At 36.9% G+C, this 22,505-nt stretch overlaps 1 protein-coding gene across 17 annotated transcripts in view; it reads left to right on the top strand.

Moving 5' to 3' along the window:
* The window catches only part of MAPK10 (mitogen-activated protein kinase 10), a 587,630-nt gene that overhangs the window by 245,695 nt on the left and 319,430 nt on the right, over positions 1-22,505 (top strand). For 7 of the 17 annotated variants that reach the window (XR_008524135.1, XR_008524134.2, XM_054553379.1 and 4 more), the window contains exons 1-2: positions 6,516-7,457; positions 12,497-12,611. The gene's annotated coding sequence lies outside the window, so the exon portion shown is untranslated. 17 annotated transcript variants of the gene reach the window in all.

Here is a 22,505-nt window from a genome sequence, read left to right as displayed (position 1 = left end):
GTAAAGGGATTAATTCAACAAGAAGAGCTAACTATCCTAAATATATATGCACCCAATACAGGAGCACCCAGATTCATAAAGCAAGTCCTGAGTGACCTACAAAGAGACTTAGACTCCCACACATTAATAATGGGAGACTTTAACACCCCACTATCAACATTAGACAGATCAACGAGACAGAAAGTCAACAAGGATACCCAGGAATTGAACTCAGCTCTGCACCAAGCGGACCTAATAGACATCTATAGAACTCTCCACCCCAAATCAACAGAATATACATTTTTTTCAGCACCACACCACACCTATTCCAAAATTGACCATATACTTGGAAGTAAAGCTCTCCTCAATAAATGTAAAAGAACAGAAATTGTAACAAACTGTCTCTCAGATCACAGTGCAATCAAGCTAGAACTCAGGATTAAGAATCTCACTCAAAACCGCTCAACTACGTGGAAACTGAACAACCTGCTCCTGAATGACTACTGGGTACATAACGAAATGAAGGCAGAAATAAAGATGTTCTTTGAAACCAACGAGAACCAAGACACAACATACCAGAATCTCTGGGATGCATTCAAAGCAGTGTGTAGAGGGAAATTTATAGCACTAAATGCCCACAAGAGAAAGCAGGAAAGATCCAAAATTGACACCCTAACTTCACAATTAAAAGAATTAGAAAAGCAAGAGCAAACACATTCAAAAGCTAGCAGAAGGCAAGAAATAACTAAAATCAGAGCAGAACTGAAGGAAATAGAGACACAAAAAACCCTTCAAAAAATAAATGAATCCAGGAGCTGGTTTTTTGAAAGGATCAACAAAATTGATAGACCGCTAGCAAGATTAATAAAGAAAAAAAGAGAGAAGAATCAAATAGATGCAATAAAAAATGATAAAGGGGATATCACCACCGATCCCACAGAAATACAAACTACCATCAGAGAATATTACAAACACCTCTATGCAAATAAACTAGAAAATCTAGAAGAAATGGATAAATTCCTCAACACATACACCCTCCCAAGACTAAACCAGGAAGAAGTTGAATCTCTGAATAGACCAATAACAGGAGCTGAAATTGTGGCAATAATCAATAGCTTACCAACCAAAAAAAGTCCAGGTCCAGATGGATTCACAGCCGAATTCTACCAGAGGTACAAGGAGGAGCTGGTACCATTCCTTCTGAAACTATTCCAATCAATAGAAAAAGAGGGAATCCTCCCTAACTCATTTTATGAGGCCAGCATCATCCTGATACCAAAGCCTGGCAGAGACACAACAAAAAAAGAGAATTTTAGACCAATATCCTTGATGAACATTGATGCAAAAATCCTCAATAAAATACTGGCAAACAGAATCCAGCAGCACATCAAAAAGCTTATCCACCATGATCAAGTGGGCTTCATCCCTGGGATGCAAGGCTGGTTCAATATACGCAAATCAATAAATGTAATCCAGCATATAAACAGAACGAAAGACAAAAACCACATGATTATCTCAATAGATGCAGAAAAGGCCTTTGACAAAATTCAACAACCCTTCATGCTAAAAACTCTCAATAAATTAGGAATTGATGGGACGTATCTCAAAATAATAAGAGCTATTTATGACAAACCCACAGCCAATATCATACTGAATGGGCAAAAACTGGAAGCATTCCCTTTGAAAACTGGCACAAGACAGGGATGCCCTCTCTCACCACTTCTATTCAACATAGTGTTGGAAGTTCTGGCCAGGGCAATTAGGCAGGAGAAGGAAATCAAGGGTATTCAATTAGGAAAAGAGGAAGTCAAATTGTCCCTGTTTGCAGATGACATGATAGTATATCTAGAAAACCCCATTGTCTCAGCCCAAAATCTCCTTAAGCTGATAAGCAACTTCAGCAAAGTCTCAGGATACAAAATCAATGTGCAAAAATCACAAGCATTCTTATACATCAATAACAGACAAACAGAGAGCCAAATCATGAGTGAACTCCCATTCACAATTGCTTCAAAGAGAATAAAATACCTAGGAATCCAACTTACAAGGGATGTGAAAGACCTCTTCAAGGAGAACTACAAACCACTGCTCAAGGAAATAAAAGAGGATACAAACAAATGGAAGAACATTCCATGCTCATGGGTAGGAAGAATCAATATCATGAAAATGGCCATCCTTCCCAAGGTAATTTACAGATTCAATGCCATCCCCATCAAGCTACCAATGACTTTCTTCACAGAATTGGAAAAAACTACTTTAAAGTTCATATGGAACCAAAAAAGAGCCCGCATCGCCAAGTCAATCCTAAGCCAAAAGAACAAAGCTGGAGGCATCACACTACCTGACTTCAAACTATACTACAAGGCTACAGTAACCAAAACAGCATGGTACTGGTACCAAAACAGAGATATAGATCAATGGAACAGAACAGAGCCGTCAGAACTAATGCCACATTTCTACAAGTATCTGATCTTTGACAAACCTGACAAAAACAAGAAATGGGGAAAGGATTCCCTATTTAATAAATGGTGCTGGGAAAACTGGCTAGCCATATGTAGAAAGCTGAAACTGGATCCCTTCCTTACACCTTATACAAAAATCAATTCAAGATGGATTAAAGACTTAAATGTTAGACCTAAAACCATAAAAACCCTAGAAGAAAACCTAGGCAATACCATTCAGGACATAGGCATGGGCAAGGACTTCATGTCTAAAACACCAAAAGCAATGGCAACAAAAGCCAAAATTGACAAATGGGATCTAATTAAACTCAAGAGCTTCTGCACAGCAAAAGAAACTACCATCAGAGTGAACAGGCAACCTACAAAATGGGAGAAAATTTTCGCAACCTACTCATCTGACAAAGGGCTAATATCCAGAATCTACAATGAACTCCAACAAATTTACAAGAAAAAAACAAACAACCCCATCAAAAAGTGGGCGAAGGACATGAACAGACACTTCTCAAAAGAAGACATTTATGCAGCCAAAAAACACATGAAAAAATGCTCACCATCACTGGCCATCAGAGAAATGCAAATCAAAACCACAATGAGATACCATCTCACACCAGTTAGAATGGCAATCATTAAAAAGTCAGGAAACAACAGGTGCTGGAGAGGATGTGGAGAAATAGGAACACTTTTACACTGTTGGTGGGACTGTAAACTAGTTCAACCCTTGTGGAAGTCAGTGTGGCGATTCCTCAGGGATCTAGAACTAGAAATTCCATTTGACCCAGCCATCCCATTACTGGGTATATACCCAAAGGACTATAAATCATGCTGCTATAAAGACACATGCACACGTATGTTTATTGCGGCATTATTCACAATAGCAAAGACTTGGAACCAACCCAAATGTCCAACAATGATAGACTGGATTAAGAAAATGTGGCACATATACACCATGGAATACTATGCAGCCATAAAAAATGATGAGTTCACATCCTTTGTAGGGACATGGATGAAATTGGAAATCATCATTCTCAGTAAACTATCGCAAGAACAAAAAACCAAACACCGCATATTCTCACTCATAGGTGGGAATTGAACAATGAGAACACATGGACACAGGAAGGGGAACATCACACTCTGGGGACTGTTGTGGGGTGGGGGGAGGGGGGAGGGATAGCATTGGGAGATATACCTAATGCTAGATGACGAGTTGGTGGGTGCAGCTCACCAGCATGGCACATGTATACATATGTAACTTACCTGCACATTGCGCACATGTACCATAAAACCTAAAGTATAATAATAATAATAATAAAAGAAAGAAAAAAAAAAAAAAAAAAAAAAAAAAAAAAAAAAAAAAAAATAAAATGGCATAGTGTTCCATCCTCCTATTATTTTAAATCATCTATAAAAATTCTTTATAATAACTAGTACAAAGTAAATGCTATATAAGCAGTTGTTATAGTGTACTTCTATTTGTATTTATCTCTGTAGTGTTATTTTTTATTCTTTTTCCCCTAATATTTTTGATCTTCAGTTTTTGAATCTACAGATGTGGAACCCATGAACATGGAGGGCTGACTGTATATCATAATTATCTGCTCTCTTGTTGATATATTTGGAGTTGTTCCTGCTTTTGCTTATTATAAGCAAAAGCAAAGCGGGCATAAATATTTATGTCCAACTTTTTTTTTGGTGGACGTAGGTTTCCATTGTCTTGGGTGAATCCTTATAAATAGGAGTGTTGAGGCATACTTTAGGTATAGGTTTATAATTATAAAAACTACCAAAATTTCCCAAGGTAGTTTTAACATTTTGTACTCCTACCAATATATGTAGGAGAGTTCTGGTTTTCCATATCCTTGTCAATATGTGATGATGTTAGTCTTTTTAATTTTAGACACTTTTGTGGGCATGAAATGGTATCTCACTTTGGTTTTAATTTGTATATTTCTGCTGACTAATGATATATAATACTTTTTCATATGCTTATTGGCCATTTATAAATTTTCCTTTGTCAAATGCCTGTCCGAGTCTTTTGCCCATTAAATAAAATTGTTTGTTCATGTTTATTATTTAATTGTAGGAGATGTTTTCTATAATTTAGGATTTGTGTGTATCAGAATATTTTCAGCTATCAAGAGTATTCAGATATATGTATCATCTAGACTATGGCTTGCGTATTTATTTTGTTAATGGTGACATAGGATAAGTGGAAGCTTTTAATCTTGATGAAGTCTCTCTTTTTTTTTTTTTTTATTATGGTAAGTGCTTTCTGTATCCTAAGAAATCTTTGCCTACTGCAAGGTCAGAAAGCCATCTTTAAAAAAAGTTATATTATATCTTAATAGTGTTATATATTTTAGCTTTTATGTTGAGGTGTACAATTCATCTTGAATAAATATTTGTGTTTACAATGTAAGGTAAGAGATGGAGTTCCTTTTTTCCTTATTCATGGTACGTTACTGGGCATTGACTTTTAAAAAATTGTTTTATTTTATTTGTAATTGACAATAATTGTATATATTTATGGAGTACAATGTAATGTTTTGATACATATATACATTGTAGAATGATCAAATCAGGCTCATTATCTGTCACCTCAAATATTTATCATTTCTTTGTAGTAAGAACTTTTGAAATCCTCTCTTTTAGCTATTTTGAAATAGGCAACATTATTATTAACTATAGTCACTGTGCTGTGCAATAGTACACCAGAGCTTATTTCTCCTTTCTAACTGAAACTTTGTACCTATTAACCAATGTCCCCCCTTTCCTGTCCACCTTTCTGTCCTCCAGCCACTGGTAACCACCATTCTACTTTCTAGTTTTACAAGTTTGTCCTTTTTAAAATTTCACATATAAGTGAGATTATATGGTATTTGTCTCACTGTGCCTGGCTTATTTCACTTAGCATAATGTCCTCTAGGTTCATCTATGTTGTTGCAAATTACAGAATTTCCTGTTTTTATAAGTCTGAATAGTATTCAAGCATGTGTGTGTGTGTGTGTGTGTTTGTGTGTGGTATGCGTAATATATATATACATTCATCTGTTGATGGACACTTAAGTTGTTTCCATGGCTATTAGAATAGTGCTGCAATAAATATGGGAGTGCAGACATCTCTTCAACAAACTGATTTAATTTCCATGGGATTGGGGAATTGACTTTTGATGTCCAAACTTAGTATAATACCTCAAAAGCCAGAATGCCAATTATTTTGTGTTATAAAGTTGTTTGGCTATCAATCCATATTTTTGCATGAGATAGTTATCTTGCAGGTAGGCCCATTGAGAAGACTAGAAGGTAGTCTCGATTGATTCTTGTTGAAATTGAAATTAGAGTAAAGGGACATCCAAACACTTATCCAATGAACTACAATGACATACAACTCACTCAAGCCTTTCTTTTTCTAAATTTTCTCCCCAAATAAAACAACAGCAGCAACAACAAGGACAACAAAACCTTATGCGTTTCTTACACCTTTATGATGTGTTTCAGTGTCTACAGTACTGCTGAGTTTGCATCTTTTGCATGTTGTATCTTTCTGGTAACATATGGAAGAAGCTTCATATTCATATAAGTATGCTAGTTCTAAAACATAATGTGGAATCATTTACAACTCAGCACTACTTGGTAGCAATAAACAGAAACCCACCTCAAAAGAGTGTAAGCAAAAAAGGAACTGAATTAGATTACGTAATTTGAGAAGTCCAAAGGCTGGAGTTGGTTTAAGCGAAATTTGTATGGAAAATTTTTCTTACATAAAAAAGGTAAAACAAATTTGGTAAACCTAATTTTTTTTTATAGTGCAAGTAGTCAACTGTTGTCATTCTAAGAAACTATTATTTGTGGATAGTAAAACTGTTTGGAGACTTTAAAAATACCCTATAACAGTTAAAGGCAGAGCAAATTACTTAAATAAAATTGCGATATTTGCCCCAAATAGTAACAGTACAATTTGCATCAGTTCTCTAGAAAATTTTCTGCAATTAAAAAAACAAAAAGAATTCTGATGTGTTTACTCCAATTAATCAGTATTTTCTTTGTACACTCAGATTGCAACCTAAGTATTAGTCTGTTGAATTTGGTTTAGTGGATATTTATTCAAGATTTTTACAAAAACAAGGAAACAGAGAAGAGGAATAGTGCTGTGCAGATGACCTCGGGGTTCAGGCGACACTCAAATGCCTGCTTCTTCTCTGAGGTTATTACCATCTCTTACTTGTTTGACGTTTAGAGATACTGCAGGAGATAGTTGAAAAGCAGAGGTTGCATTTCCAGTGGTGTTTTGCTCTGCTGGTATTTGTTCCTCCGTGCTGCTGTGCAAAGGGCCAGAACTGCATCGAATGGATCTTTTCTTCAGGTTGTGCAGGCTGGCTGCCTTGATGTCTTAGTTGCTGATGTTGGCTGCCGACGAACCTTATTCCTTTACATTTGCCTGGTCCTCATTTCACCGGAAAACACAGTAGCTGTAGCTGCACATAGACTTTTCCTCTCTCTGTTGTCCCCTCATCCCCCTCCCTAGACCTCTCTGGGCTTTGACGTCATGTGTGCTCCTTTCGGTTGCCATAGCAACCCCATTCCCCAAGCCCTCTGTGCGTCTTCTCTGGTAGGTTCCACAATGGTACAGGCAGCATCACGCTGCACAATGGTTTCCAGGCAGTGAAAGAGGGTGATTCAGCAAGCCACTCTTCTTCTTCTATTTTCTTTAACCTCCCCTTCACTTTTTATTTTTATGGGGGTGGGTGGTGCTTGCTATATGCTTACCTTTTTCTTTTATTTTTTCATTTTTACAAATATCCTTTTTTGTCCTCACCCCTCAATTCCTAGGGGCTTGAGTGAGTTTAAGATTGGGTTTTCTTGGAAATCACCTGTCCATCGTTAATTTTAAACAATCTCCATATCTCCAAAGAATCTCTTCCATATTACAGTCTGGAATGTGGTTAATGAAAAACAAGTAGGGAGGATTTCTGGGGCAAACACTGCCGGATCAGGATCGTAGTTCTCAGGCACGGAATGGTAGGTGACTCTTTGCTCGTTCTGGGTTCTAACCTGTTTTTGGAGGGTGGGGTGATGTCTGTTGATTGCTCCTGGTGGGGCGGGAGAGGGAGTATGGAAGAGACGAGAGAGATGGGGTGGAAAGCAGGTTAATCAAGTGAACTAGCTTTGAGGCAAGAAGCCACCAGTTTTTCCCGCTGTGCAGAACATCTCTTCCCAGACTTGGGCGTGTTGAAACCTTTCCGTTTGGAGTGAGGGGTAGCACAGGGAGGGAGGGAGGGAGCATTCTTATTGTGACCAAGGGTTTTTAGACCAATGCAGGGCTACAGAAGGGAAGGGAGAGAGAGAGAAACACACGCGCACACACACACACACACACACAGGGAGAGAGAGAGAGGGAAAAAAAACACGAAACAGCTGTGCTTGTTAGAAGTGCTGACCTTAGCTCCATATCTGAAACATGTGATGGGTTCCATAAAACATTAAAAATAATGTCTTTTAGTATGTATTTATGTTTACTTTTGTGAGAAGTATAACTTAAATATTTTAAGATGTATTTTACTAAGGAACAGTATTTATATATATATGTTAGGTGTAAAACTCTTGGTGTTACTCTTGCAGAGCAACTCTAGGCTAAATCTGAGCTGGGGAGAGGAACACAGAACAGGGGTCCAGTTAGAGATAAGAGGAAACATTGGCACTGCAGTCAAATAGGAAAGGGGTCCCTTTAAGAAAGTGATCTCCTAGTCACAGCAGGCAGCCTTTTTTTTTTTTTTTTTTTTTTCATGGCAAGATTCCCAGGTATTCTGTGCTGGGATACTGTGTCCCCTACAAATGTCAGAGCTCTTTTGAAAAAAAAATCAGAAATAAGTATGGCAGTATATTTCTTAGAATCTATGTATTTGTGTCTTCAACAAAGTAAATGTAATTTACTGGAAAATCTGTAAGTAAATCAGGCTATAGATATTACAAGAAAACTATCTATCCATATATTTTTCTCACCCTCCCCCGACATTTAAATCTAGAGACCTAGTCTCTGCTTTTACCCCCTTAAACAGATAACTTCCCAGGGTACTGCAATTTAGCCACAGAGAAAGAATGGCTTATCCCACAGCAATAGGCTCTGAAGCAATCACAAGGTTGTTTACATGGGCTGCCTTTGGTGCAGAGCCTGACGGTGTCTGTACAGCAGCCCTGCCTGCTTCTGGCCATGTTGATGATAACTTTTATGAACAAACTGCAAGGAAGCAGGCTAAGTCATATGGGACAGGCCACAGCTCAGGTGGAAGGAAAACGAGTGTAAGTGCACCAGGCATTGCCAGTACAACATCCAATATCTCCTTCTATCCCTCATCTGCTAGTTGTCGGACCCTGGAAGATCTCACAGAATGCTTATCAACATATTTAAAATAGTTGCAGTAAGGACCATTTCTCTCAGAGAAGCTTCTGTGAATTTTCTACTTTAGGTGAGCATATATGTTATAAATATATAACAAATAAATATATAAAGATATCACAAGCTTCTGACTCCACTTCAGAACCATTAGATTTTAGGGGTTGGATGCTTTGGATGTAGCAGTTTGGCTGCCTCTGGTATGTATTTCCTTCTCTACCTTGATCACACTCTTAAAATTGACATAAAGTATTGGATTAGCTTATTTTATTATGTGGAGCAAACTGGGTTTTCTCTCCCCTACAATGGGACTAGAAAATCAGAATCAGATGACAAAGGTGGTGTGACCTTAAATATTAGAGAGTCTTCATGCTTCTTCATTTGCCTGTCATTCCTCTGCTGTTGCAAAGTGTCTTTAATTTGAGGGGCTCCGGTTCTTAAAAAATCCTTACAGTTTCAGTAAAAAGATTCTGGATAATGAGGCAGTAAGAAATTATATGTAGAGTGGGAAAATCAGCTGCCTCCAGCTTCCTGCCTGCTCGCCCCAGAACAGCATCTGCTGTTGAGAGGAGTGTGTTTGCCATGCTGGAAGGGGGTGTTTATGAACAGATCCCAGAGGGGCTGAGTGGGTTTTTGCTGTCATTGTCTGGTATGTCTGCAGCTATTAGTATTTAATGGTTTCATAGTACATGGTCTATATATTCTAAGGTTAGAATGAACTGAGAATTTATTGTCAATGCTATAAAATGTAAATATTTTAAATTTATAGGAAAATTAATAAGATTTTCCTTGTTAGGATATCCTACAGGAATATCATAAGCAAAACAAATTTGCCCAACCTAAGTAATCTAAAAAAACCTCCCATGTTTAAAGGCATAAATATATTTTTAAGGTTTTATTGTGGTTTCATGTAAATGAATCTGTTTCTTTGGATGTAAGCCTAATTATAAATTCTTTTTATACTGATACTAAAAGCTAAAGACAAATTGGGTATTTACTTGTTTGTTAAATATGGGGATAGATGTTCTCCCTTCATGCTCTAGTTCTGGCCTCAAGTCACATTTGTAGCCAAAGGACTTTCAGTGGAGTTGGTGTGTTCAAATCGAATGATTGCCTGGTTGCTTATCAGAATAAAGGACTCAAAGCAAGAGAGACTTCCTTCAATTAGAATGAGAAGCAAACACATTGTTGTCTTAAATTCTTTCTTCATTGCCCTTTCTATTTCCTCTTACAGTCTCTTTTAAGCTTTTGGCTGGACATTGCAACAATCATGCAGAAAGAGGCACGGAAATGTCCAGTAGTGACAAGAATGGAGTACAATGCTCTATTTGCTGCAGGACTGCTGAGTGCCTTCCTCCTACCACACATGCATCTATTATTGCACCTTCTTATGAGGACCAAGGACTTGTGGAAAAAGTTGGGCCTATAGACTAGTAGGGGAGATGCTTACTGGTAAAGAAGAACAGAGTCCATTTGCTTCTTTGGCATATTGGATATATTTATTGCATTACATAAGCCTGAGATGAGACGCTGTACTGCTGATTCAGATAAAAAGATCATGCTGCATATATTGATTGTTTAAAAAATATAACTTAGAATTGGAGCCCATCTTTTCAGAAATTCACCTACCCATACGTGTTTGCATAGCGAAGTTGTAAGGTTTTGACTCAAGATTTTTCAGTTTGAGTACATTTTATCCTCATGAGCCAATCAAGGCAAAGAAGGGGAAAATACAAAAACTGTGTTTTGCATATCTTTTGTTTTCTGTATTTAATAGGGAGAAGCTGTGTTTCTTATTGTGAATCTTGGTAGAAACTCTTAAGAGGAGACATCAGGTAATATTGAAAATCACTAAATAGAAATATTTTAGGTTTAAAAAGTAGACCTCATACATATACTATTTCTGGTAAAGGATTTTCTAGTTTATTTGATGTTTTGGATCCATATCAAGCCACTATGGCTTTTCTTACAGTTCTTATCTCTGGTGACTATGAGATGTAAAATCCTTGAGTCTTATGGAAATAATGCTAGTAGGAATGGAAATTAAAGTTTTCAACAGAAAGAGAAATGAATACAGTCTCCTGAGAAGCATCCCTAACCACAGCTGCTCTAAAACCCTGCATGGTGTGCAGGTTTAAGGCAAAGCTTCCCTATAAGGCAATTGGGCATTTGCAGTGACCTGCACAGTAATAAACAGGATTTTCACTATCTTGTGTTTGTACACGTGTGCGTGTGTGTGTGTGTGTGTGTGTGTGTGTGTGTGTGTGTGAAGAAAAACAAAAACAAAAACAGCAGTGACTTTAAAGTTCTAGAAATTCATCTTAGTGACTTGTCTTCATAGAAATAAAACTGACTCCTGTTTGTCTGTGTTAACCTGCCTGGGTGCCCTATGTGCTTTCTGAAAATGGATTGCTTAAAGCAATTGTCCTCTTCTTATACATTGGAAATAGGATCTGAAAGCATTGATAGTGAAGGGAAGCTCTTAGGTTAGGTCTGTTTATTTGGCAATGTTTATTCAGTGTTTGTAGATGGAAGCTCCATCACAGCATTTATATAATACAGTAATTGCCTATTCTTGTATTGCCTGTATTCTCTACTAAGGTTTAATCCCCATCAGGGACTGATTTTGTCTGTTTGACACACAATAGGGACACACCAAATATTCATTGAGTGAATATCTTTCATGTACTGAGTTCTCTGCTAAGTGCTATGGTAGAAAAAATTGGGAAACTGTAACACAGTTTCTGCCATTTGGAACCTACACTCATTTGGGAAGATGAGGCTAAATAACAATAAAGATGGTACAAAATCAAGGGCCCATATTGGTGTTTTGATAATGAGTGCAATAGAAATTCAGAGGAGAAAGGAATTTACCTCCTCTGAAGTGGTGGTCGGTGACAATGGGGCCACACTGGGGTGTCGGGGTGAGGTGGTGGGATAGTGAGAGGATGGTAGTCCTAGGAGTAATTGTAAGCACCTGGGCAGGAAAGAGACTCTTACTTGGGGTAAAGAGGAGGCCTGTTTTGGGTATGATGACCATATTTTCCAAACTCGAAATAAAAACTTACGGTTTGACATTGGGTAGAATGTTGGAGACTGCCACATATTCTGAAGAATCTTGTCTAATATAATGTTGGGAAGTAACAGGCTATAATGGTGAAAAAGCAGGTTTGTAACTAGAAGAACATAAATACAGGTCTCTTCAGATGAGCTCCAGCTTAGGTTTACTTTCTTTTGCATACTTCAGAGGTTTTCAAAATTCTCCTCCTTTATTGGTACCTATGTAACCATTGTTCCAATGAAATCTTGTATGAAAAGCAGAATATGTAAATCTATGTAACAGTGGAGCTGTCCCAGTTGAGGATGACTGGGGTGCCTTGTATTAGAAAACCAAATTCATATCACAAGACCAACTATATCAACTGAAATAAGAATTACTAATTTAGTTTATGCTCAGACATTAAAATAGTTGTTCTGGTATTATAACATCAAAGTTCTTGTGCTTGCAATAAATTATGAATAGAGATAATTACCTTGAGATGTTTTCTTTCCTCTGCCTGTACTCACCCACCCAGTAACCAATTGTCTTTGATGTCAGCTTTTTGGTTTTCTAAATACAAATTTAAATCTTAAAATCAAACTCATCTGTTTTCGGTTTTGCTTTCAGGCTAGTGTGAGAAACACCAACGTCAGGCCCATCTCAGATCTTCACTATGGCAACTCATGCAAGAAACTGTTGAATTAGACCCGTTTCCTATAGATGAGAAACCATACAAGCTGTGGTGAGTTGCCAATTTAAAAATATTCCTTAGCATGAAAACTATGATCTATATAGCCAATTTAAATATTGCATATGGTTTTGTACATGGAGCTGGAGAAATACTGCTCCAAATAATTTTGACTACAGAAGTGAAAATCAATAGAACAGAAGTTTAAGAGTTGGTGTGGTACTACTAATACCACATACAGTAGTGAAAAGTCTTGAGGTGCATGGGTGCAGCATATAACACCATGATACTACCACCATGGATGGTACCTGCAATTAACATTTTCATGTGACAGAGTAACAGCTGGGTACCATTATTTTTAAGTGACTTTTATTATTTGCAACATTGTACTATATTTTACAGATTCATCTCCTTTAGTAGAAAAATTGGTTCAGAGCTAAATTATGGTTTTCTTTCAGGAACACACACATACACACACCCCATTTAGCTCTTCTGAAATAATAGAAGAGAAATCACAGTTTTATAAAACTCAGTTCATGGGCATTTTAGCCTACAAATCCTTTTGCTTAACAAAACAATATTAAAAATAGATCCAGTTGCTCTGCCTAGTTGGAATGACTTTAAAACTTATTAATTTATAAAAATATCAGCACACACAGGTAGAATGTCTTTTTAAATCAAATACTTAATGCTTCATAGTCACCAAAGTCAATAATCAATAGATTCCAGCAGAGATGAATGAGTTAAATCTGTCAAATAACATCTTTGAGAACTAGAGTATGACTGTGGTGCTTATGAGACTCCAAAAGAAGCTATTTTGAGCTAGTGATCAATATCTTTCTTTCATTTGCCTAGTGGCTTATATAACTGTAGATAGGTAGGCTGCCCTGTGAATTAATGCATAGCCTATAACTGTGGAAGACTGATGAAATTAATCCTAGAGTTATTTCATATAGTGAATTTATAAAACAATTCATAAACAACAATCCGTCTACCATTACATTGAGAAAGCAGATCTAATAGCATCACTATACTGTGCTTAATTAACATGTATTCAATGAGTGTTATAAATAATTTTATGCAATTGCCAATAACAAACTATTTTTGACCTAAAATAAGGGCAATTTTATATGGTTGAACCTAGTATATTATGTGTTACTCCCAGTGATGTAGAAAGCATACCATGTTCTCTCCATTCCGAATATTAATTCATTAATCAAACTCTTATTGAGAATCTGTGATGTAGGTAGCATGTTTAGCTTTTGGGGAAGATAAAAGACAGTCCTTGCTTTAAAGGAGCCCAGAGTCTAAAGAGTGTGGTACTTATAATAAAATGTGCTTATTAATGGAGGTGGTTGTGTTCTAAAGAGTGTGGCACTTGTGCTATTACACAAGTGGCACAAGAGTGTGGCACAAGTGCTATTACGTGGGTAGGTCTAGAGTGCCAAAGGAAGTGCATCAGAGGAGACTCTAACACAGATGTGGTAGAGATTAGTCAAGGAAGACTTCCCAGAGGAAGGGATCTTTTGGTGGACTATTAAGCACAGTAAAAGGATAGCCAGAGGAAGGGAGGATGCAGTGCACAGTGGGAACATTTTTTAACTGACCCAGAAGCTTGAGAGAGCATGATTGTGTGGAATACTAGGTATCATTTACTATGCTGAAGCAGAAATGGTAGTGGCAGAGATAAAGTTGAAGCGGGATAGAAGACATGTCCCATGAAGGATCTCTTAGACAAAATTAAGGAGTTTGGATTTTGTCTCAAAGTGAAGAGCTTTTAAAAGATTTTAAGTAGGAGATTGACATAATCAGTTTATTTTTTAATTGTGAAATATACCATGCACATAGAAGGGTGTATAAAACAAATACCGGTTAAAGAATAATAACAAATCAAACATCATGTAAACAAATCAAACAACATAAAACAAATCAAACAAATAAATCAAACATGATGTAATAGACTCCCAGAAAACCCCTATGTGTCCCTTTCAGATCACATACTTTTCCTTCCCCACCATAGGTAACTGCTAGCTACTATCCCACCTTTTGTCATGCACATTACCTTGCTTTTCTTTGTAGGTTTTCCATCTATCTGTGCATCTCTAGGCTATGAATCTTAGTTCTGCCTATGCTTCAGCTCCATGTATTTGGAATTACAGCATGTATACTCTTAATCACCTGATTATTTTGCTAGCATTGTGAGATTCTTTCATGTTCATGCATGTAGTTTATTCATGTAAATTGTTGTATAGTATTCTACTGTATTAATATGCCAATATTTACTTATCTAGTCTATTGTTGTTGAACATTTGGATTAAATCTATTTTACTTAATGCTAGTATAAATATAAATACAATATCATTTTTATGTTTATATATATTAGTTTACATAGATTCTGATATTTACCCTTTTCTAGGATAAATAGCAAGGGAAGGAACTGCTGAGTTTTTGGGTATGTGTGCCTTTAATTTTACTAAATAATTCCAAAATATTTTCCCCAATCAGTTGCATCAATTTACATTCCCAGCAGCAGTATATGAGAAACTCTACATCCTCACTAACACTCGATTTACAAGTTCTTAAATTTTGCTAATCAGGTAGATACATAATTGTACTCATAGAAGTATTAATTTGCATTTTGCTGATTACTAATGAAGAAGAACATCTTTCCATTTTTTGTTTTTTGGTAATTTGATTTTCCTCTTTTGTGAAGTACCTGCTCAAATCTTTTTGAGATGTGTCTTTCAAAATGATAACTAACACTTATTGAGTTCTCACTGTGTAATAGGCACTATAGTAAGTACTTTACAAATAGTTCATCTTCCTAGTATCCCTGTAATTTAGAGGTAAGGAAATCAAGGTTTAGAGAGGTTAAATCACTTGCTGACAATCACATAGTTAAGGAACAGTGGACTTAGCATTCAAGCCCAAGTCTTTCTGACTCCAGAATCCTTCAGTTTCTCAGAGAGTGTTTGGAAGGGGATTTGGTTGGAACCAGGGAGAACATCTAAGGTGCTATTGCAGGAATCCGGTTAAAAAAATAAGTGCATAAACCAAAGAATTGCCAGTAGGGCATATGTAACAAACAACTGGACTTGGTAATGAATGTGGTGGGCAAAGAAGAGGAAGGATTTTAAAAGACTCAAGTTTTAATACCTGTCAGCTAGGTAGATTCAATATTTGTCATGCAATGGGTGTGTGTTTGTGTGTATATACACACACACATTGTATGACTAATGTTGTAATATATTGTCATCCTTTGTACATATATTATACAATACATTGTCATATATATTGTGTGTGTATATATATATATAAAATACAGGTATTGTGGTAGGTACTAATAATTCATTTTATAAAGTCTAGGTATTGTAGTAGGTACTAAGAATACATTTTATGAATCTACAATTCAATGAGATGAATTTAGTTCACAGGCTCATAAATTTTAGGGTTTAAAGCAATGACACTGTTCATTTGGGTCAAATCTTCACTTTTTTTTAAAGATATGGAAGCAACTGCTAAAGAGGGTAAGTGGCTTGTCCAAGATCACATGTTACTGTCAGGTTAAGAATAGATACAATGTCTGCAAAAAAATGCAAAGAAATAACAACCACCTGATTTTTAAATTAACAAGTGATGACACAATCAACCTGTTCTATTTCCTAACCATTTCTCGGACCAGTCCCTTTTCATCTAAATCTGTTGTTACTGCCATAATTTAGGTCCTCATCGTCATCTTTGGCAGGTTTATTTAAGTAGCCTAGCATACTATCTTCTTGTCCATTATTCTACCAGTGAAGCCACCAGACTTGTTATTTGATTTGCAGTTGTTACCGTATAATTGCCCTACTTGAAGAATTTTCGATATTCTCTGTCATCCATGTAATAACTTCCCTTTTCCTTAAGACATGCCATACTTCTGGCCAGGTGGGTGGCTCAAGCCTTTGTAATCCCAGCACTTTGGGAGGTCAAGGCTGGTGGATCAGCTGAGGTCAGGAGTTTGAGACCAGCCTGGCCAACATGGTGAAACCCTGTCTCTACTAAAAATACAAAAATTGGCCGGGCGTGGTGGCTCACACCTGTAATCCAGCACTTTGGGAGGCCGAGGCAGGCGGATCACGAGGTCAGGAGATCAAGACAATCCTGGCTAACACGGTGAAACCCCATCTCTACTAAAAATACAAAAAATTAGCTGGGCATGGTGGCGGGTGCCTGTAGTCCCAGCTACTTGAGAGGCTAAGGCCGGAGAATCACTTGAACCTGGGAGGCAGAGGTTGCAGTGAGCCGCGATCATGCCACTGCACTCCAGCCTGGGTGACAGAGCGAGACTCCGTCTCAAAAAAAAAAAAAAAAAAATTATCTGGGTATGGTGGTGGGCACCTGTAATCCTAGCTACTCAGGAGGCTGAGGCAGGAGAATCGCTTGAACCTGGGAGGCAGAGGTTGCAATGAGCCAAGATTGCACCACTGTACTCCAACCTGGGCGACAGAGCAAGACTGTCTCACACACACACACACACACACACACACACACACAAAACAAAAAACGATATGTCATACTCCCATCCGTCCCCATTTTAGACACTCATGACCTTTTAAATTGCCTGGAAACACCAGTATGCTTCAGTCTCATCACATATACTCAGGTGTTTCCTACCTCTGTGATTTACTTCATGCTGTTTATACTGCCTGTATTCACTCTGCACAGCCCTTACTTACTCCTTTCCATCCTTTAAGACGTTTGTGACTCTATGATGGTCTGGGGGCTAGCAGCATGGACATCTCCTGGAGCCTGATAGAAACGCAGCATCTGAGGTCCTACTACTCAGACAGACACACTGATTAAGAATCTGCATTTTCACAAGATTCCTAGGAGATTGAAATACATGTTAAAGTTTGAGAGTACTGTTTAGAATCACTTTGGATTTCATAAGATTCTATCTCCTCCTGGAAACCTCTCAGATCCCTTTCATCCAGCATTCAATCATTCTTGGTGCTCTCAGAGTAACCTGTGCGTTATCTACCTAACTGTATTACCATAGTATCTTATTATCTGTTTATTATCTGTTTGTGTCTGCTTTGCCTCCCACCTTAGCCAGGGGGTATTTTGAGCAAGACTCATCTTTGAATTTCTTATACTTAATACGGCGCCTGACACTTGATAGGCACTGCATAAATATTTATTGAATGATTGACAAAAGAAAGAAGAGTGAGAAAGAGATTGATATACAGAAAGAAACATAAGCAGGACAAAGACAGACACATGAAGAAAAAAACACATAGCTAAAGAGACTTCTATAGAGATAAAAGCAGTTTACACAAAGGCATCACAAATTCTGTCTCTGGATACAATGTGGAAGGCAGCCTGGCAGAGGGTCCATAATCTTATTTAAATAGGTTAAGTAATAGCCTATGTTGTTTGCCAATCTCTCAGAAGAAAAATTTAACTTAATTGCTCATTTAACAGCATTGTTTTTTGATGATTGTTATTAAGTAAATTTTTCCAAAATTTGCCTTAGTTTCCTAAACAAACTGTTGTTCTGTCATTTTTACTATTCAGAACCTGTTGGGAATATTATGTGTAGCTTTTAGTGCCCTGTATTAGGAATGACTTTCATAAAATGAAGTGAGTCCTGAAGATTTTGTTGAGGATGGTGAAGATATAGAAAACATATCTTGTGGTGGACAGTCAAGAAAAATTATAGTGTTCTGCCTGGAGAAGAGAAATGAAGAGGAAAGATCGAGGCGGAGGGTGGCAGCGCTAAAGAGTGAAAGAGAGTGCAACTTACCAAGCAGCTGCCTTCAATATTTAAGGGCTTTCATATGAAAGAGGCTAGAGGATGCAGGATTGTTTGTAGGTGGTACTGAAGGCAGAACTAAGAGACCAATGAGTAGATAGTAGGTACTGCACATACATTTTTTTTTTTATTATAACAACTGTTTGAGCCTGTGCTTTTTGAAAAGTAGTAAAGTTTTCATCACTGAAAGTATTTAACCATCTTCATGGTTGACCAAGTATGAAGAGCTTTTTAGAGATGATACTACTTTGTGTGGGGGATTGAACTAAATGACTGTAGGATCTAAGGTCCTTATTACTTATGAATCTATAGTTGTTCAGAGAAGTACAGGAAGAATGGGGGTTACAATAAAGAACTACAATAGTGGTTAACATTTATTGAGTGCCTACTTTGTGCCAAGCACTGTTCATAGTGCTTTGCATGTCCTAGTTCACTTGAGCCTGACAGCAATACTACTGAACATTCCTCTTTTACAAAAGGTGAAGACAAGGCACAGACGATTTAGTAACGTGCCCCAGGTCATGCAGCTAGTGGTGCATGATTCTGATTCTGGAGCATATGCTTATTACTGTGCTGTATTCTTTGTAGTGTTAAAGATGAATATTGGACCCAAATAGGGCCTTAAAATATTGATATGGTTTGAATTCCAGGTAAGTATATGGATAAGAATTCCAAGGAATAGTAACAGTAACAATCAAAGTGAAGAGAAATAAAAATTAGCATAACAGATTTGTGGAATCAAATACCTTACAAATGAGACGAAGAAGAGAATATTCAGAAATGTTTAATTCGGTGGTGCTGTTCTGTCTTGCTTCTCAATGGCTGCAACAGTTACCAAGATGGGAAATTAAATCTTTAGGAGTATTTAACCTGGTAAAACCGATTTAAGTAGCCCCAGACTATGTTCGGAATTTTGTGTTCCCTCCAAATTCCTATGTTGAAGTCCTAACCCCAAGGAGATGGTATTAGGAGATGGGGCCTTTGAGAGGTGATTAGGTCATGAGAACAGATGTGACTGGGATTAGTGTCCTTATAAAAGAGACCCCAGAGAACTAGCTAGTATTTTCCACCATGTAAGGATACAGCAAGAATGCACTGTCTATGACCAGAAAGCGAAACCTCACCAGATACCGGGTCTATTTGTATCTTGGACTTACCAGCCTCCAGAACTGAGAAATAAATTTCTGTTGTTTATAAGCTGCCAAGTTTATGGCATTTTGTTATAGCAGCCTGAATGGACTAAGACACTCTAGTATTGTATAAAATTTTTACAAACTTTTTTCCTCCACTGATTGGTAGAACATGTAGCTATGTGTCTTAGGAAGATGCATTTGGGGCTGTCACTGTTTGAGAGTTCCCAAGTAATTTGATGCCAGATCAGGAGCACAAATTCAATGCTTTCTCTTAGAAATCGGGATTTTCCTGGAGTTTATTTGAAGACTGAGTAAGCATCTGCAAAAATTTTAGGTTCTTCATAAAGAATTCTCTGTGTTTTGATAACCAGTATCAGAGGAACTACTATTAAAATCAAAGTATGAGATTTTAATGAAAAATTGGTTAACATAACAAAGCTATTCAGGTTAAGACTTGAAAAATTTAGTGTATAGTTTAACAGCATTCATTTTATGTGATAATTTATTATTTGCATTGTAGATACCATGAATTTAAAGTTTTCTTTCTATTTGTACTTTTGGAGGGCCCACGTGGTTTGTTAGTCCTTTAAATCCTGAGACTGACATTTAAGCTCTTTCAAATTTGACTGGACAATCTTGATAGTATTGCTTCCAGAAAGTCACTTATAAATATCAAGAATGAAGGTAATTCTACTTCGGAGTTTAGTCTATTAAGATATATATACATCTTAATAAAGATACTCTTCTATATTAAGATGTATGTGTGTGTGCACACACATATGAGTACATATATAATATGGTACTCATTCCCTGCCAAAAAGATTGAATAAAATATATTTAGCAAAAACTACATGAAAAAGTGGGTAGGAAACAATTTAAGCTATACAGCTGTGTATAAACTGTGTGGGTCCACTTACATATGCTTTTTTTTTTGTTTTTTGTTTTTTTTTTTTTCCAAACAAACCTGGATTAAAAATACAGTATTCCTGGGATGTAAAACCTCCAGATACGGAGGGCTGACTTTTCCTACAAGGCTGATTGTTGGACTTGAGTATGTGTGGATTTGGTTAGAGACCTGAGGTCCTGGATATACCAAGAAATGACTGTATTTCATCTTTTATGAGTTTCAGACTAATATAGTTAGCCCTCTGTGTCTGCAGTTTCACATCTGCAGATTTAACCAACCATGGTTTGAAAATGTAGTTAGGCCTATGATGGTTATGTCTGTACTGAACACACACAGACATTTTTCCCTTGTTATAAACAATACAGTATAATAACTATTTACATAGCATTTACATTGTATTAGGTACCATAAGTAATGCAGAGTTGGCAAAGTATATGGGAGGATGTGTGTAAATTATATGCAGATACTACCATTTTATATAACAGGTTTGAACATCCTTGGATTTTGGTATCCTCCAGGGTTGTCCTGGAATCAATCCCGTGAAGATAGCTTGTGACACCTTTATAGCATGTCATATGTTTGTTTGACTATCCTACTATCCTGTTGTCAACCAGGGTTCAGGTTAACAAAGTGAAGCATCACAGGCAATAAGCTCTCATTCATTGCACTTATTGTAGTTTTGGTTCTTTGTATAGATGTCTGACTCTGTGTTATAATTTAAGGAACCAAAACACATTCAGTTTTCATCTATCTCTGCTTCTGGACCTGATCTCATGTATAAAATTTCCACTTGTTCTTTTAGTTGAAGACTTCAACCATTCCTATTCAAACAGAAATGTTATGAGGCAAATTGATTGGCTTGCTAACCTGATAAACTAACTTGAATTAAGGTGTGAATTGGTCGTAATGGATTTTGGATCATAGGTACTAACCACATTTGAATAAATACGGTGCATTAAAATAGCAGGACACTGAAGGAATATTTAGGAAAAGTTTTTATATGGAGAGGGAATCAAGAATGGTCTAGAGCAGAGGGTTTTGTTCAAGATTTTTATATGGGGAGGGAATCAAGAATGGTCTAGAGCAGAGTGTTTGTTCGAGTTTGGAGATTTATTCATATAGTTTCTGGAAAAGGAAGAGCCCTTGAAGCTAGATTTTTATCCTAGCTATGTCATGAATTAATATTCCCTTGGGCAAGTCTTAATTTCTAAAATGACTGAGACACCAATAGTTTCACCGAGTATGCTGGAAAATCTCAGTACAGTTTAGAAATCCTGATTTCTGAAGGTGAATTTTAAAAGATTTCTCTCATAAGTAATCGATGAACAAATACTTGTGTACACTAGTTCTTCAATAGCAAGGAATAATTTCAAGATAAGACAAAGCTGAGCTTCAACTGTATATGAGAGAATTGTAATAGATGGTGTCTAAATTTCTTTAATTGTAAAAATTACATGGATTAAGTTGCACAAAGATTGAATTAAAGAATGAGATGATACCTAAGAGGTCTCATCCAAGTGGGGTACCTTTGTGAGGGAAGCCTTGGCTAGTGAAGGACTCCATGAGGATGCAAAGCAGCTATGAGGGGAAGAGAGGGCTCAGAAGGCTATTAGAGAGGGACTTGCTAATGCACAGTTTTGCTTTAACTTTCCCCCTTTTGTTGTCTTCAGCTTAATTCTGCCCATTCTTATTTACTCTGAATCAATAAATAAGATATTTTAGCTATACAAAGTCACTTCTAATTATTAAAGATGTGCTAAGGAAGATAGATAGTTTATGCATAGCCAGCCAAACTGACTACATCAATTTTCCAAGTTTGCATCATTCTTTATCCCAAAATTATCCTTTGCTATTGAAACACCAGTGTGCACAAATATTTGTTTATTAATTTACTTATGAGAGAAATCTTTTAAAATTTGCCTTTAGAAATAATGATTTCTAAAGTCTACTGGGATTTTCTAACATATCAGGTGAAACTATTGGTGCCTTGGTCACTTTAGATATGATATCAATATAAACACATTTATATGAAGTTAACAGACATTTTCAATGGGCAGATTACTGTGGTAGAGTCTTGGAAGATTAAATATCACACAGTTTCTTCCTCCCTC

This window comes from Pongo abelii, chromosome 3 (genome assembly GCF_028885655.2).
Source record: "Pongo abelii isolate AG06213 chromosome 3, NHGRI_mPonAbe1-v2.0_pri, whole genome shotgun sequence".
Classification (NCBI taxonomy): Eukaryota; Metazoa; Chordata; class Mammalia; order Primates; family Hominidae; genus Pongo; species Pongo abelii.
The sequence above is the reverse complement of the archived record's forward strand: the minus strand, read 5'-3'. Positions and strand labels throughout refer to the sequence as shown.